Source organism: Mustela erminea, chromosome 1 (genome assembly GCF_009829155.1).
Source record: "Mustela erminea isolate mMusErm1 chromosome 1, mMusErm1.Pri, whole genome shotgun sequence".
NCBI lineage: Eukaryota > Metazoa > Chordata > Mammalia > Carnivora > Mustelidae > Mustela > Mustela erminea.
In genome coordinates this window covers 193,685,269-193,697,080 of record NC_045614.1, presented here as the reverse complement: position 1 = coordinate 193,697,080, position 11,812 = coordinate 193,685,269, and the positions used below count along the sequence as shown (strand labels likewise).

The following is an 11,812-nucleotide window of genomic DNA, read 5'->3' as shown; positions in this document are numbered from 1 at the left end:
TTTCTTTCTGGAACCCCCGGCTCTAGGAAGGATGCGTGATGCGGTAGCCATCTTTGCCACCGCAGAGAGAAAATGTGAGAACAAAGTCAACTGCCGGAGAGTGAGGTTAATACCACACTGGAGAAAGAAAGAGAGAGAGAGAGAGAGAGAGAGAGAGATGGAGTGGGAGAGGGCGTGGAGGGGAGGACCTGGGTAGAACAGGAGTAGAGGAGCTTCCTAATTTGAGCTCGGTTGTTTTTGTTGTTGTTCTTGTTTTTTTACATTCAGCTTTATGTATTTTTAAAAAATCTTTTAATTTTTTTATGAACATATAATGTATTTTTAGCCCCAGGGATACAGGTCTGTGAATCGCCAGGTTTACACACTTCACAGTTGAGCTCCCTTTTGAGCCTTAGCTACTGAAAGAGTCTGATTAATGCCCTGATTTATGCTAAGGCTAGTTTTCCTACCCTTTGACTCAAAAAGTCCCTTGTGGAATGGAATAGTACCCAACAGCTTAATCACAAACTAATTTTTTTTTTTTACCCAAAATTCACTTTAAAAGCATTTTCCTTCACATCTTTATTTGATAAATCAGGTGTTAATGAGGAAAGTGAAAAGAAGAGAGGTTCAGTTCCATAAGAGAACTAGTGGTTGCACCAGTGCTAGAATTCTTGTCTTCTAGCTTCTACTCCACTATTCAAATTCAATGGTGGCATTTATGATGCAGATATCAAAAGCTCCAACTTTATTTTGCATATTCTGTTAACTCCCAGAGAACAGCCCAATTAGAATGCATTGGCCCTTTGACTAAGTGATGTAATTGCTACTTCAAGAAACTGCATGATCAGGGGTGCCTGGGTGGCTCAGAGGGTTAAAGCTTCTGTCTTCGGTTCAGGTCATGATCCCAGGGTCCTGGGATTGAGCCCCACATCAGGCTCTCTGCTCAGTGGGGAGCCTGCTCCCCCTCCTCTGCCTGCCTCTCTGCCTACTTGAGATCTCTGTCGGTCAAATAAATAAATAAAATCTTTTTAAAAAATTAAAAGAAAAAAGAAACTGCAAGATCAATATTATTAACTTACTTCTTTTTTTTTTTTAAATTAAATGATGGCTTTTTTAGAGGGATTGAAATCATATATAAATACCACATTTTAGTCCAATTATTCTGGAAATACCATGTTTATAAACGTGATTATCAACATTTTCATAGTCTATGGTTTTAGATCACCAGACCTTTGCCTAATATAGGAAATCATAAAACCAACAAGTAGACACTGCAAAATTCTAACAACAATCCATATCTTGCCCAAAGCAACTCAAAGTAGATAGGTAGGTTGCTTTATCTGCAACTAGAAAATAGGACAAACCCCATAGAAGACTCATCCATAAAATAAAAAAAGAATAAACTGCCAAATTACAAGATTCATAAAATGCTAAGTTACACAAAAAGGACAAAAAGTGTTAGATGAGTGAGAGCTATCTTTTGTAGATCATAAGCTATTTGACAGCAGAATTTCTCTTTGTCTTTCCTCTAGTGGGCACTCAGGAAACATCTGATAAAGACACTGATAGCACACAATTTTTGAGTGTTCCTGGATCTGAAATAATTTCCCAATGGTGTCTGCCTCTCACCCTTGGGGACAGTGTACACCCAATAAATTTTGGTGATGAAAACAATAGTGTGTTTAGCTAAAGCAAATACTGAGACCCAACTAAGAAGAAACAAACTAATATTCTTTGAATGTTTTCTTGGTGCTAGAAACTAGGCTAAGAAGTCTACTTGGATTATTTCATTGATCAACCATTAAGTCTACTTAAATCCGTGATATTAAAACATCATTAAAAAAATTAAACAAAAAATTAAAGAGTCATTAAAACTTCAATGGAAATCAGTTTGGCTGTTTGGTAAATTATGACTCAGGCTATATCTCAATGCATCGATGGCAACAATTACTTTTTATCATTAATATCTAAAATCCGTAACTAATATTCATACATCTGACATTTCACATTATTTTTTTTTAATAGACGATTTTGTTTATTTACTTAACAGAGATCACACATAGGCAGAGAGGCAGGCAGACAGAGAGAGGGGGAAGCAGGCTCCTTGCTGAGCAGAGAGCCTAATGCAGGGCTGGATCCCAGGACCCTGAGACCAGGACCCAAGCCAAAGGCAGAGGCTTAACCCACTGAGCCACCCAGGTACCCTGACATTTCACTTTAAAGCCAATCACATTTTACTAAATAATTAAGTCTTAACTGGCCACAGTGGTCCCATGTGTTGATGTAACCTTAATACACTGAGGTTTTTTTTTTTTTTTAAGCTAGATAATACATTTACAAATAAATGGATACATTAATGAATCAACAACTTATTTTAAGTTGACAAATTATATTTATGAACTGGCAAATTCCACCTGGTTTTCATTCTCAAGCAGGATCTTTCCACAGCAGTAACAAAGATGCATCACTAGTGAGTCAAAGTTTCTGTCCTCTTTACAACTTATAATCCATGAGACAAAGAATGACAATCTTTTTCCAGAACCTATATTAATTCTAAAGGAAGATGTTAGGAAAGAAGTTGCTAGAAATTTCATCCCTGAGTGGGCCATACTGGCCTTTATATGGATTTTATAAGCAGTTCTTTCGCTCAACACTAGGAGTAATAAGTTATAAATTCTTACAGATGTAAGTAATAAGTAATAAGTTATAAATTCTTACTCCTTATAGATGCATGTCTTATAGATAAATAAAGGGTAAAGAGCATTCTCTAGAGTCAATAACAGATACAGTAGGGATCATTATTTTATCTTTCAAATTTGGCATCATACAGAGCTATTATTTATCAGCAATTTGCTCTTTCAGGATTACCTTATTACATTTATTTATAATATTATAAATCATAGAAATGGATGGGAGGAAATGAGCTAGAAAGAACATGTAAGTTGTGTTATCGTTCTCCCAAAGTAGCCAGCGCATTCCCTGTTGTGATACGTCTAATTGTCGAAAAACACATTATCTCTTTGTTTCATGTATATATGTAAGTGATTTTAGACAGTGCACTAGGTGGCCCTCACTAGAGCACATTCTATGGAAAGAAAACACATTTTCTTTAAACATAAGATACAACTCCTTTGAGATCCATTAATCAATTTTCCTTCTAATTGAAAAAGTCACCACAGAAATTAGAATACGAATTTCATTATTCTAGAAAGAACCTTAAAAGTTGACATGTCTTTGAACAATTGTATCAGAAATCCTTTTTTAAGTACATTTTCATTTTCTGGCATGGCTTGAATTGAATTCTAAACTTTCTGCTGCTTGTCCTCTAAGCCCCTCTGGTGAATTTAAATAGGCTTCCCTATATATTTAGTACATTCAAGAATTCTTTGTCGCAGTGCCTACTCTGCTTTATTATTAGAAGGCTGTCTCGGAAGTCCAGCAGCCAGTTTGTTTTCTGCCATTAATAAAGAGTCTACTTTTTTTCCTCACTTCTTTGAAGAAGTTGAAAAGACTCCATGTTGGGTGGGGGGTGGGGGCAGGAAGAGAGACAGAAGTGAAGTGAACCAACTGTGGTGTAATCCCCCAACAAAAAATGTTGTCTAATGTAGAAACCTCCCCAAGGTTTACAAATGCACAGGCTGGGCTTCTAGTGTGGTATATAAGAGAGTGATAACCTAGCCACAGCCCGGTTTCCCTCTCCCCACTAAGAATATGAAGTCTACTATGAGAAAGATGTTACACTTTTTAAATCCTACAGAACCAAATCCTTCCACTGGCTAGTGTTTCACCACCACCCAAATGTCTTACTGAAGATGTCCGGAAACTGGAAAGATAATCACAATGCCAATCTATAATCTCTCACAATTCCCTTGTATGTCTAGGAAAATAAATAGAAGGGTTTCAAGAAAGACCTACCAATTTGGATGTACAAAAGATTGAGGTTGACTCATGGCCTAGGGAAAGCTAATTCAAAGGCAAGGAAAGATGATTCCACAGAATAGTCCCTTGGTGCTCACAAATCGTCAGACACCTACCAACAGAGAGGGAGAAACTTCTTAGAAAAAAAGGAATGGTTAAATCCACCTACACAAAAGACACCAAAATGCCTTACAAGGCTATGATGAAACCTGGAAGTTATTATTTTTATGCGGTTGACCTAACAGAGAGAGACAGACCATGATTATTAACACGCTTGTTTAGGAATTAACTTTTAAGGTAACAAACTTGTTACCTTAAAATCACATTACTTACATGAACAATGAAAGATTTAGTTCACCATACGATAATTTTTCACTTCTAATTTCCCTGTACAACATGCATGAAATTAGTTGATTATATAAAACTATTTAAATCTTAAATTCACTTAATATCATTACCTTTCAAGTTCCTCTTACTTTTAAACCTTCACAAGTAAAACATTACATATGAGTTAATGTTGTTGGCTAGTTAATGTATTTCATGTGCTAAAACTACATTGAACATAGAGAGAGTTGGGGAAAAAGGAATGAAAGTTGAAGCTTGAAGCTAGCTCATTGAAAAAATGCTGTGGATGATTTTATGAAGATGTCTCCATTTTTACACTGATTTTACTGATGTTTTTTAAAAACTGAAGATACATATACATATATATGCATATATAATATATGTGTATATATGCTTCTGTGTATTTGGTTACTGATTATCGGAAAACTAAGTATGCAGATGACAAATAATAATAACATCTAAATTTCTGCGTACTAAATGTACATTTGCAGAGCTACACTAAAAAGTCTTATTTTTGAAATGTTTACAAATGCCCAGGATTTTTAAAAACTTCTCTGTATGAGAAACTTCGTTTTCCTTTTCCAAATACAGTCACTAAGAGATCAGTGGAATTTGAGTACCGAGTTAAAGGTCTAGTAAGAAATTAAACAAAAGAATCCAAGTAATCAAAACGATGCCTGTATTTGCTCCTACTGAAATGTAGGCTGCACTGTGTGTGTAAATGGCAAGAAAATTTGGGCGTTAGCTAACCCTTTATGTACTGTTTTCTCCAAACTCATCCAAACATGACAGCTTGTAAAACCATTTACATATTTATCAGGTGAGTTCGACCAAGCCTAGGCATGTCCATTCGAAGAAGAACGTAAAGTAGTATACACCTTTTCTCATTTCATTAGTAATTAACTTGTACTATAATTCCCCTGTGATACTTACACCTCTTCTAGGTATTATTAATATAGCCTAATGCTTAAGAATATCTGTATATAGCTCTCCTTCAGCTTCACTGGAACACTAAAGTGTTGCAGACTTTTATACTAAGAAAATATTGATCCCATGAATCCTGAAATAAAAAATAATCATATTTAGATATGGCAAAATTCCAGAAGTGGCTTCCTTGATGGGTCCTAAAAGATTTAAAAGACAAACAAACAAACAAACAAACAAAAACACCATTTTGGAAAACTGATGTGTTCCTTACAAAGATTAAAAGTTAAATGCACGAATATCACAATATTCACAGAGCAGTACAAAAGAGAGAGAAACAACTAATACTTCATTGGTCTTTGATCGATTTTAGCCGGTAAGTTTAAAGTGAGTGATGATTGTAAAAAAAAAAAGGAACTTGAAGTTCATAGTAAATTAACAAGCAAAGTGAAAAAAGGAGAAAGAACCGAGCGGGCGTTAGTGTGTTTATGTAAAACAGTGATTTGCTATTTCCAAATTAAAATGTGAAAATAAGCTGGTGTCAGAGAGGAGGTGATTCCTCATTTCCACCGCATTGAGCAAGCTCACATCGGCAGCAGACAGCTCTTAATATATGCGTCTGGCTCAGGCTGGTCTCCCAACCAGGAAGCCATCGAATTGTTAATATCACTGCTTTTTTTGTATGCAACACACATCATTTTCTCGCTCTTTGTCGTAGACCTCTCCTTTTATTTTAAGCTTAGTATGATCTGATTTTCCAAATCATATTTTATAGCTCCAAATAATATTATTCTGTGACAGCTTAGACAGAAATGCAGAAAAAAGTGGCATCCATCTATCCATATACAGCATAAAGTAGTTTATATAAACAAAGTCACCTACTTAAATCTCTACTCACCTTTAAGGAGTAAGAGAAAAGCTTTATCAATGATAGTCTTAGAAAAGATAGTTAATATGCAGGAAGGTTACACAGGGAGGGTTCAAAGAATGCACGATGATTAGTAAAAAATAAACATCACTGCATTCTAAATTCAGCTTTGGTACCTTTCCTCTACGAAAAAGAAGTTAACATATAGTCTAATTCATAGATATAATAACACAAAAAATACTGCATTTGAAATACATTATATCTGATATCACTATAAACAATAAACAACCATCCCTTACATGATTTTAGAACTAAATTTATGAAACATCATTTACATATTATTTATGATTATGATAAATCAGGTGTCTGTAGCTATATACCTGTGTGTGATATTGTTTTATATACGAGATAGTTTCTGATCTGTTGGATAAACATTGCTATTAAATATAATCAAGTTTCTTGCACTTGTAGATACACACACATATAGAGTTCTTTGTATTGAGAAACTTGGGCTTTTAGAAGTGTTTAAAGATAATGAAAATGTGGTTCAAAGAAGTAAAAGATAAACACGATCAAAAGTCTACTGTTTATATTACTTCCTTTCAGCTGGAGTTTTAGGACGAATGTTCATACACACACATACATGCACTTAAAATTTCAGAGATTCTCCATAAATAAAATAGGTGATATAAGGAATCTGAATAGGCACAATGTGGATATATGCTTTAACATATTTTACGTGGCTTGTATAGAGGAAGAACATGTTTACGATATGGCAGTATCAAATTTTTTAGGAAATATAACTCATGGGTGATTTGTAGCCCATGATAGTTCAAACATGAGTAATTGTAACAAATCCAATGAAAAGGTGAACAAAGACTCCATACAGTGTTCTAAAGTACATTCATAAATTTATTTTAACAATGCAGAAGGTACATAGAATTTATAGCACCCATGTAAAGCATTAGAGTTAAAAGAATGAAATCATTTTGGTTCTTCTATTATGGGCAGTCTCTCATCTCCATTGTGTATCTTGGTATCTGCATTATTATTGTAAAATTTGTAAATAGATTTAATATATTGATTCTACTTATAAGAAATCAATATTTGATGTGGCAATGTCTAACAGTGTTCAAATATGACACATTACTTATAGTTGGAGTAGTTTATAAAACTAAAATTCTCATCAAACTCAAACTATGCAGCTCAGGGTCCGTTGACAGATGAACCAGAGCAGTCTGACTTTAGAGGTGGTGTTTACTGATTTATCTCCCATAGGTCCATGATACATGCAAAGTAAAATATAAAGACTAAAAGGCACCATATTTTTGCTAATTATTGATAACTCTTACGACAAGAGAATGTCTTGTTATAATAGGACATACAAAGTATTTTGTCTGGTTAAAAGACTAAGGAAAACTCTGGCAATAAATACCAAGTATAAAGTAACATTCTTCTTAAATCAGTAGTAAAATCTAATAGGGTCAGTAAAGAAGATTGTAAATGATTTATTTCTAGGCCTCGAGCATGATTATAGCTACACATTACATATTCTGAGCCACAGTTACATGGAGACATATAGAACTTATTTAAGAAGCTAATGTATATATTTCTATGCAAATGACCAAAGTTATAAATATAAGCCACTCTCTTCAGTATTAACTGAAGAGGTATATTCTCTTAGACTAGCCACCTTAAAATACATCCAAAGAAGCATTTTAAAAACACCTGTCTTTTAACTTTGCTTCTTACACAGTTATCTTACACTGTTTTTATAGGGTTGTTTTAATATCATACAAATGCTATTCAGTGCAACTCAGTAATCACTTTTGAGTACAGTTTCTGAAAATAGTATTTTTGGGGGTGGGTCATGATGAAGACATTGCTGATTTATAAAGAAGAGCATTGTTCTTTTCTCCTAGGCAGAATCTATGTATGTTCTTTTGTTCTGGTGGTAACTGCAGACAATCAATAAGGTCCAAAGCTGCTGGTTCCCCTCCGCCTAGGTCCCAAGAGCCTGACTTGTGATGTTCCTAAAATACCTCACAAGTTAGGGTCTCAGGGACTAGGAAAAGTCTGGTTTGATGCGGTAGAATTCTTCTTCCAGTAATAAGGCTAGCTTAGAAATCACAGTTGGGTTCAGTTAAACTTTTTCCTCTAAATACTAATTAAAATACATATGTAGAAAGAGATATGATATATAAAAGTTAGGATTAGCTGAATATTCACAACGACCACTTATAGACTAATTCCAGACCTTAAAATAATGAAGAATATGAGAAACAATGCAGACAATGAACAGTTAAGAGTCATTCCATCAGCTCCAAAGAAAGAGACTAAAAATGGGTTAAAATCGGTTTCCAGCAGATTTGTACAGCAACACCATAGCCTCTATTACATTAAAGAAGGATTATATGCCAGTTAATGGGACCCTAATTGAAATTTTGCTTCCCATTACACTTCTATACAGTACAACTGTTAAGGTGGGCCAAGGACACATAACACTTTAAATCTGATTTCAATATATACTGCTGCAGTTAAGAATAAAACAAAAACTTTTTTGCATGTCATAATTTAATACCTCCGAAGCTTGATTTTTCTCTCTGAATCTCCAAACTATTCAGACACCAAATATTTCCATGCATACTCTGTAGCTATTTGAGCAATGCCACTCAATAAACATGTAACTTAAAATGCTGGCAACATGAGAAGAAAAAAAAAAGATTCTATTTCTTAAATAATTGCATTATAAAGCTCAATACTTTTGAAAATACACAATCCCAATCCTGTATATTCACTGAATTTCCTCCGCTCTTTTAGCCTTGTTTGTGGTTCAAGAACAGAATTGGTACTTTAGGAATGATCCAAGGTTTAGTAGCATAGAACGCAGGGTATAACAATCGGACCAGCCATAACATAACAGTCCTGGCCACAGAAGTAGATTCTGGTTCTTCTGAAGTGGTTGATCTTAAAAGGGAAAAGAGGAGGAAAAAAAAATGGAAAGAATTAGAATGTTTTCCTGCAGAACAGGTGAATCATCCATTTCCAAGTAAGCTGCAAGGAAAGCTATGCTGAACAAAATATTTGCTAACTGGCCCCCCTCCTCCACCCTAGTACCACACCCCTTTCCAACCACCACCCCCCACCCCCTGTCCAGATCTTTACTTTGCCTTGTAAGACTTTAAATATTCTGCTCCATGATGTAATGCATCATTATATAAGATCTCTTTCTGTTTATCATTTGATTTTCCATACTGAATCCGTTATGGCTTAAAATAGTAAATAGTTAAAAAAAAATAAAATAAAAAAGCAGCACTCACAAAAAGCAAAAAAGAAAACAGTCCTTAGATATAAGTCCATGCTTTTCCTTAAAACTGAATATGGCTTTACAATTTTTGACCATAGCATTCAACCAATTATTAGAATGAAAAATCTCACCCCTCCATAAATATGACATTAACATAATTATACCACCCCCATCACGGAGACCCATCCTCCTTAGGGAATACATCTGATGCTCCAAAGATGGAAATCAGTCAGATTTTAGTTGCTCTCCAACGTACCTTTGCTTCTCACTGACTGACTGGCTTTTACCCTCCACGCACTCACACGCCACCCCCTCCCCTCGGCTAGACACGGATGCCCGAGCGAGCACGCGCGCGCACAGGCATACAGACACCCAGCGAGTGGCGAGGCACAGCATCTGATGCTGACTCAGAGCGCTTCTGTGTGCAGGGGGTGGCCGCGGCTGGTATTTTCACTGCGTTCATCATTAACATTAACTCACAGTCTAGCATCCACCCTCTCCCAGACCTGCGGGACTGCAGCATTTGCATGACGCTGTCACTCTAGCCTTTGCAGGTCAGATGATGGGGGTGGGGGGGGGGTAGGGTGGAAGCAAAGGAAAGGAAAGAAAAGAAAAGGACTGGAAAGAAAAAGCCCCAAGACTCTTGTAAGAAATGCATTCGTTTCTTCCAGGGTCTCCTGATTTTTCTACCTTTCTACTTCCTCTGTGGCTAGGTCTCAGTTGTTTGACATCTTTCCGGAAGAAAATGTCTTGTGTTTCAGTGAGCCAGTAGTCAGTTGGCCCTCCCCTCCCCTCACACTCAGATCCCCACCCCTTTCTCCCCCTAATCAATAAGACGGATCTCCAAATGCAGCTGTGGAAACAGGCTCTGACACAGTCGCACCCTGGATCCACTACCTCAGAGAGCAGGCAGCCAGGCTCACATGTGTGAGAGAGAGGGGGAGACAAAATGCCAGCAATTTTTTAACAGTCCCAGACTTCATTCTACGCCTTCTTTTTTTTGCCCCCCCTGGCTGAAGAAAGAGCAAAAAGAGTGAGTGTTTCCACTTCTATATGGAGATCCAAACATCCCAAGGGACACACGAGTGAGACCGATCTGTATAGATCCATCATTTCTATTTAATAATGAGCAAAACTACAATTTTAATAAAAATAATTGCTTAATATTTTTATTAGCTGTGCTCTCAGTTCACAGGAATTATAAGGTCTGCCAGGATCTGAATCATCAACATGATTTAAACTGTGTTGAAATCCTAATTTGCTGGAAGGAAATCAACCAACAGGATATTAATATAGTTTTTATTTTTATTTTTTGATTGAAGAACTTATAAAAATAAGAACAAATAGCGGCGTGTTGGTGAATAGGTAAAGGCTTTTGAGATTAAGACATGCTTGCGGGCGATAACTATTAAGGACTGAATATAGGCTCACATAAAATATGGATTTGTGTACATATATGAAAACAATCTACTCTGTGCCTTGTTACAAAAGGAGCTAAAATGTTGGGCTGAACACAGTCGTGTTTGTACTACAGTATTTCACAACAGAGAAGACAGCATATAGATGGTTAGCCACTTCATTTGTTCTTCAATTGTTCTTTTTAATGACTGAATGTGGTAAGCTGCCTACCTTTCCTTTCTACGTGAGCGATATTTCTGAACTGCTTGCCAGCCAGATCTAGCCATCGGTGACTCTGCAGCATGCAGGAAATACATACAAAGAAAAGAAAAGTACGACAATTCTCAAGCCCACTGTAATGCTGTCTGGTGCTGTAGAAATTTCAGTTTACTCACACAGACAGATCCCAGCATGCATTGCAGCGCCGCAGCCCCAACCAAGGCAGCAGTTTGGCCACAGATGAGCGGCAACAAACGTGAAGGACAACCATTTGCAGAGGTTCCAAAGAAAACATCACACAACCCATACAGAGAAAGACGCATCTGCAGGAGGAGAGGTATCTCTCAAATCAGCTCCTACAGGCTCCTGATTTAAAAGAAAAAAGCACAGAAGAAAAGGAAACCTTAAGCACGAAAACAAACAAACAAAAAAAACCCACAAATAATAAAAGAAGTGGGCACCCAAAGAAAACATGGAGTTAAGTACACACTGTCTCACGTGAGAGAAAGGCAGGAAAGAGAAGCTTGAGAGAGGGAGAAAGAAGAGGAAATGGAGAACTGGGAAGAGGGAGGAGGCATGAAAGAGGGGGAGAAAGAAACAGGAAGTAAAAGAGCACAGAACGCCTGGGCAATGAAGCAACAACCAACACGAAATTAGACTTCAGAAACTCGAGACTCCGGAATCGTGCTCAAGCTTAGAACTTAATGAAAGACGACAACAGAAATGAACACATGTCCAGCATAGCTTAAGATTCTTATTTTCGGGTAACAGATGCCTGCTGACTTCTTCCTTCCTGTTCTACGTGTAGAGAACTGGTCATCTCTCAAAGTCTCTTTGCTCTTTGCTCAAAC

At 36.6% G+C, this 11,812-nt stretch overlaps 1 protein-coding gene across 1 annotated transcript in view; it reads right to left on the bottom strand.

The window, feature by feature from the left end:
- Positions 1–6,931: 6,931 nt before the first annotated feature.
- Positions 6,932–11,812, bottom strand: part of LOC116591889 — a 527,246-nt gene continuing 522,365 nt past the window's right edge. The window contains exon 10 of the mRNA XM_032345255.1: positions 6,932–9,004. The gene's annotated coding sequence lies outside the window, so the exon portion shown is untranslated. The remainder of the gene's footprint in view (positions 9,005–11,812) is intronic.